The sequence below is a fragment of the Chenopodium quinoa genome, unplaced genomic scaffold (assembly GCF_001683475.1).
Source record: "Chenopodium quinoa cultivar QQ74 unplaced genomic scaffold, ASM168347v1, whole genome shotgun sequence".
NCBI lineage: Eukaryota > Viridiplantae > Streptophyta > Magnoliopsida > Caryophyllales > Amaranthaceae > Chenopodium > Chenopodium quinoa.
The window spans coordinates 574907-581309 of NW_018744936.1; the positions used below are offsets into that span (position 1 = coordinate 574907).

Below are 6403 nucleotides of genomic sequence, written 5' to 3' on the forward strand. Positions count from 1 at the left end.
AAAAATAATAAATAAATCAAAAATCAAATCAACGCTGCTTTCTGCTTTGCTTGAGTGACGAACTGACAATTCTGTTCTTTTTCATTTCTAACCCTAAGTCCCTAACGCTATCTCCAAGACTCCAATCTCCAAACTCCCTGGCTGTCTCCCCCTCTCCCTCACTCTCACTATCTCTCAGCCAATCAGCCCAACTCCCACCGCCAACAGTGACACCTCTCTGCCTTCCTCACTCTCTCAGGCGAAGCCCAGGCGCCCACCGCATGAGACAGTTGCCGCGCGATTCTCCATTTTTCCGGTAAGTTATTTTTTTTAATGTAAATCTAAATTGTCTAATTATGTTTGGGTATTTTGTATTCGAAATAATGAATTAAGTGTTAGAATTTATATGTTTATTCATGTTTCAATTGCTTTTAATGATTGTTTGATGTTTGCATGTTGAATTTCTTTTTTTTAGTTCATTTGTTTCGAATTTATGTTTTTTTTTTTTGGTTTTCTTGAGTTTAGGGTTTACGGTTTTAGGGTTTAGGGGTTAGAATTGATAAGAAGTATGGTTTATTTTCGAATTTATGTTTTTTTTTTTGTTTTTTTGAGTTTAGGGTTCAGGTTTTAGAATTGATCACACTATCACAGATTCACAGCCTTTGAATCTCTGTTTAGGCCAAATTTAAATAAATAAATAAATAAACGTAGTGCATGATTTGTAAGAGACTCAGATGATTAAATAAGTTGGCTAACTTGTATCAAAATTGATAAGACATGGTTGTATGCAGTTAAGAATTCATATTTGAGTTGGCTAACTTGTTTAGAATTGATAAGACATAGTTGTATGCAGTTCCGGGATTCTTATTCTTGTTCTTATTCTTGCAAACTTGCCTAGGGCTAACAAGGGAGTGGAAGAACCACAGATTCTTATTCTTGCAATGTAAGTTGCTGTTAAATTTTTTTATAAAATGGTATATGTATATAATTGTTACTTTAAAATTACTTATATTGTCTATAATTATATTGTAGATGGAGAGCTCTCAATCCAAACGGTCTGCTTCTTTTTCTGAACAAACGTCATAACCACTTTCTAAAAAGGATATGGAAGAATTGCAATCTACTTTGCCTCTTGATAAGAAGCTAAAAGCGGGGCGGGAGTATATATGGAACAGAAAAAGTAAGAGGAAAGCTGAGTATTGGAAATATTACTTAGAGTACGTCGAGAATGGAAAACTACGAGCTGAATGTAAGTTTTGTCCAAAAACTTTTGTTGCTGATGGTAATCTTAATGGTTCCAAAAATGTTAAAAATCATGCAGAATCATGTCTCGGTAATCCTATTAATATAGAAAAAGAAAAGGGCAAAGAAAAGCAAACTAAATTGTATTTTGATCAAGAACATGAGAGTGGTAAATTAAAGTGTGGGAGTAGGATTATTAACTTGAATGATGTTAGAGAGGCATTGGTTCACATGATTATTGTTGATGAGTTACCATTTAAGCATGTGGAAAAACCCGATTTTAGGCACTTTGTGCAAGTTGCATATCCACAATTTCACATTCCATCTCGTGTTACCATTGCTCGTGATTGTTTAAAGTTGTATTATAGTGAAAAAGATAAATTGAGAGAAATGTTTAAGACATGTCAATGAATTTCTGTGACAACTGATACTTGGACTTCAATACAAAGAATTAATTATATGTGTCTTACAGCTCATTTCATTGATAATGACTGGAAATTAAATAAAAAGATCATAAATTTTTGTCCAATTTCTAGTCATAAAGGAGAGGCTATTGAAAAAGCAGTTGAGGCATGTTTAGAGTATTGGGGTATTGATGATAAACTTTTTACTGTCACTGTTGATAATGCTTCTTCAAATGATGTTGATTGTGCACACTTGAGTATAATGGTTAGAAGAACAGGATGTATTAATGATGGAAAAAATCTTCATGTTAGATGCATTGCTCATATCATTAATTTAATTGTGTGGGATGGTATTAAAGAACATGGTGTGTGCATTGATAGAGTTAGAAATTCTGTGAAATATGTTAAGAATTCCCCTGCAAGAATACTTAGATTCAAAGATCTTGTGCGAAAAGCAAACATAAATTCAAAATCTTCTTTATCCTTTGATGTCCCCACTCGTTGGAACTCCACATACATAATGTTGGAAACGGCTTTGAAGTTTTGACGTGTTTTTAGTGGGTTATCTCTTCCTGATGGAGAGGATTTGAATGACAATGAAAGGCCTCCCGAACCTGAAGATTGGGAAAAAGTGGAGAGGTTAGTTTTGTTTCTAGAGGGGTTTTATCTGTTGACTAAACGAATTTCTGGTTCCCATTATGTGATAGCTAATAAAGGTTTAGGAGAAATTGCTTCTATATATGATATGTTGAATAATTGGGAACAAAGTGAGGACTTGAATTTTCAAGCTATGGCCATTGCAATGAAAAAAAAGTTTGATAAGTATTAGGGGGATGTAGATAAGATGAATAAATTCATTTATGTTGCTCTTCTTCTCGACCCTCACTCTAAGATGGTCATTGTTGAATTGACACTAACGGATATGCATGGACCGGAAAAGGGTACAAAATTTGCTAATGATGTGAAGGAGTTCGCTTACTCTTTATTTGACGAATATAGAAAAATGTATGCTACTTCTAATATTCCAGATTGTGGAGATAATATGTCAATGGATATTGATAATAGTAAAGGAGTGGGTTCCGATTATGTGAGGAAACTAAAAGAAAGAGCAAAACGATTGAAGGGGACAAGTGGGTATGCGATAAGTGAGTTGGATAGGTACTTAAATGATCAATTAGGGCCGAAGGAGGAAGAAAAAGATGCATTGACATGGTGGGGTAAGAATGGTCAGCGTTATGTGATTCTTAATCGCATGGCACATGACATACTAGCCATCCCATTATCGACCGTTGCATCGGAATCTGCTTTTAGTACGGGAGGTCACACTCTAGATCCATTTCGGAGTTCTTTAACTCCTAAGGTAATGCATCGTTATATTTTTATTTTATAAAATCAAGTTTGCTTATATCTTAATATGACTTTGTTTATACATATTTGTGTAATATTTTTGTATTGAAGATGGTTCAAGCGCTACTTTGCACACAAGATTGGCTTAGAGCTAAGGAAGTGCCAATTGTTGATGTGGAAGAAAATTTGAAAGAGTTAGAGGAAATAGAGAAAGGTAGTAATAATTTTATGTACTTGAAATTTTGTTACACCAAATTTATTATTTCATTGTTATCAATCATTAATATATTCTATATTGTATTTTATTTAGAGGTGCAACGTGGTGAATCTAACGATGTAGACGATGAAGTTGTTTTCGTGGACTCATTAGTGTGAATCACGCGATCAAAGGGAAAACAACTCGTTGGAGAATTTATGTATTTCTAGTACTTGAGACTTTGAGAGTTGAGACTTAAGAGAATTTATGTAATGTTATGAGTTTTCGTGGACTTATTTGTATTTTCGGTGGATTCAATTGTATTTTTGGTGTTTGAGAATCGGGACTTTATAGACTTTATTTAGTTTTGTGATTGATAATTTTGGTTTGTATGTAATTATTAAATTATGCAACAGGTCTAAAAATCACAAAACAGGTCCATATGCCGGTCCAATAGGTTTTTTATTAAAAAAAAAAACGAAAAAAACACAAAACAGGTCCATTCAGGTCTAAACCTGGACCGGACCTGATTTTTCAGGTCTGGCCCGAAACCGGACCTGATAATTCAGGTCCGGTCCCCGGTCCTCATAATTACCCAATTCAGGTCCCCGGTCCAAACAGGTCCGGTCCAGGTCCGGTCCGGTTTTGGACCGGTGTACACCCCTAATCTCAAGTACCCAGGTCCGAGAACAACCAGGCGGATGCTCTCTCAAAGCTGGCATCTTCGGCCTCCTATGACACGCCAAAGACTATTTTCTAGGAAGTTATGGAGAAAGAAGTATTGAGGAAGAGCCTATTGGAATTATGGATAGAATTTCAACCTGGATGGACCTAATCAGAGCCTATTTAACAGCCGGCACCTTGCCGAGTGATCAATACCAGGCGGCCTTACTAAGAAAACGGGCGTCCAACTTTGAAATGTGTAAATGGGAACTTTTCAAGAAAGGGCATCTTTAGCCCCTCTTGAAATGTGTTACCCCCGAAAAAGGACGAGAGGTCTTAGAAGATCTACATTCAGGGTACTGCGCTTCCCACATAGGCGGCAGGTGGCTTGCTCAAAGAACCAGGCGGCAAGGTTACTTCTGGCCTACATTGGAAGCTGATGCCATGGAAATGGTTAAAAAATGTGACAAGTGCCAAAGGTTTGGCAAGTTAATCCATCGTCCGGCCACAGACCTCACGACCATCCATAGTCCCATACCCTTCGCCAAGTGGGGCATGGATATCCTGGGTCCCTATACGCCTACTATAGGCGGCTGGCGGTACATACTGGTTGTAGTTGACTACTTCACCAAATGGGTGGAGGCTGAAGCAGTTAAGGGTATCAAGACGAAAGATGTGATCTTGTTCATCTGGAAAAATGTCATCACTCGGTTTGTTGGTGCATGGACAAGTAGACGACGAAGATGGTTTTTCGGTCGTGCTTGCATGCACTATTTTGTCTATGACATGTAATTAAACTAATGTTAGTGTTTCATCATGCTTTTGAACATAATATGATCTATGGTGTTGGACACCTAGTTATTTTGCTTATAAGACTTTGACAATAGTTGTTTCAAAATTGTCTTGCAAATATATGTTCAATGGAAATTGCATGTTTTACATATGATTAGACAAAAGTTGATACCGCTACTTAAACTAAGACCACTAAGAATTCAACTTCGTTAACAAACATAAATAGATATGGCTATATCTACTTAATGTCAAATAAATCTGAATCCTTTGAGAAATTCAAAGAATTTTAGAAAGAAGTTGAAAATCAACTTGGCAAGAAAATTAAAGCGCTTCGATCGGATCGAGGTGGCAAATATTTGAGCCATGAATTCGACAATCACTTGAAAGAAAATGGTATTCTTATAGAGTTAACACCTCCTGGAACTCCCCAAATGGAATAGAGTATCTGAACGGAGGAATCGAACCTTGTTAGACATGGTTCGATCAATGATGGGTCTTAGTGAACTTCCTATCTCTTTCTAGGGACATGCGCTACAAACCGCGGCACTAACACTGGACCGAGCTCCGTCAAAAGCTGTTGAAAAGACTCCATACGAATTATGGACTAAGAAACCTCCTAGGTTGTCTTTTCTCAAGATTTGGGGATGTGAAGCATATGTCAAGCGATTAATTCCGGACAAACTTCACCCCAAATCGGATAAGTGTTTCTTTGTGGGATATCCAAAAGAAACTAAAGGGTATTACTTTTACAATAAATCCGAGAACAAAGTGTTTGTTGCTCGTGATGGTGTCTTTTTGGAGAAGGAACACCTTTCCAAAATGACAAGTGGGCGGAAAATCGAACTCGACGAAGTTCGAGAGGACGAGCAACAATGTCAAACTGATAAAACTGACAATCTAAGTGCTTTAGAAGCAGCTGAGAAGATTGGTCAGAATCAAACAGACAATGTAAATGCTCAACCTATTACCCTTCGTAGGTCGCAACGGAAGAGATCTCAACCAGACAGATACCTTGGTATTGTCATAACCGATGATCAAGATATCCTAGTTATGGATGGTGATGAGCCAGCGACATACAAGCAAGCTATAACAAGCATCGACTCTGCTAAATGGCAAGAAGCTATGAAATCCGAGATGGACTCCATGTCTGAAAATCAAGTCTGGGACCTGGTGAATTTTCCCGAGGGTTACACACCCATTGGTTGCAAATGGATCTTCAAATTGAAGACAAACAAGGATGGAAATGTATCGATATACAAGGATAGACTGGTGGCAAAAGGTTATAGGCAAGTCCACGGGATTGACTATGATGAAACCTTTTCACCGGTTGCAATGCTAAAGTCTGTCCGGATTATTCTACCAATTGCTGCACATTACGATTATGAAATATGGCAAATGGATGTCAAAACCGCCTTCCTAAATGGGATTTTGGAAGAAACTGTTTACATGACACAGCCAGAAGGTTTTTTCAATCTGAGCAACGTTGGTAAGGTTTACACGCTTAAGAAGTCCATTTATGGACTAAAGCAAGCCAGTAGGAGTTGGAATCTGCGATTTGATGAAGCCATCAGCAAGTTTGGCTTTATCAAGAATTCAGATGAATCTTGTGTATACAAGAAGGTCAGTGGGAGTGACATCGCATTCCTAGTCCTATATGTCGATGACATACTGCTCATTGGAAACAGCACAAAATTACTGGAGTCCGTAAAGGGCTGGTTGGGAAAGTGCTTTTCCATTAAGGACTTAGGAGAGGCACAGTACATATTGGGCATCAAGATCT

The 6403-nt window shown here is 37.5% G+C and overlaps 2 long non-coding RNA genes across 2 annotated transcripts; both read left to right on the plus strand.

Moving 5' to 3' along the window:
• Positions 1 to 901: 901 nt before the first annotated feature.
• On the plus strand, positions 902 to 2446 carry LOC110706183. Its single transcript, XR_002508260.1, has 3 exons — positions 902 to 922; positions 1012 to 1228; positions 2333 to 2446. It is a non-coding gene; the product is annotated as an uncharacterized LOC110706183 (long non-coding RNA).
• A 678-nt stretch (positions 2447 to 3124) lies between these two features.
• Positions 3125 to 3505, plus strand: LOC110706184. Its single transcript, XR_002508262.1, has 2 exons — positions 3125 to 3186; positions 3283 to 3505. It is a non-coding gene; the product is annotated as an uncharacterized LOC110706184 (long non-coding RNA).
• Positions 3506 to 6403: the final 2898 nt, after the last annotated feature.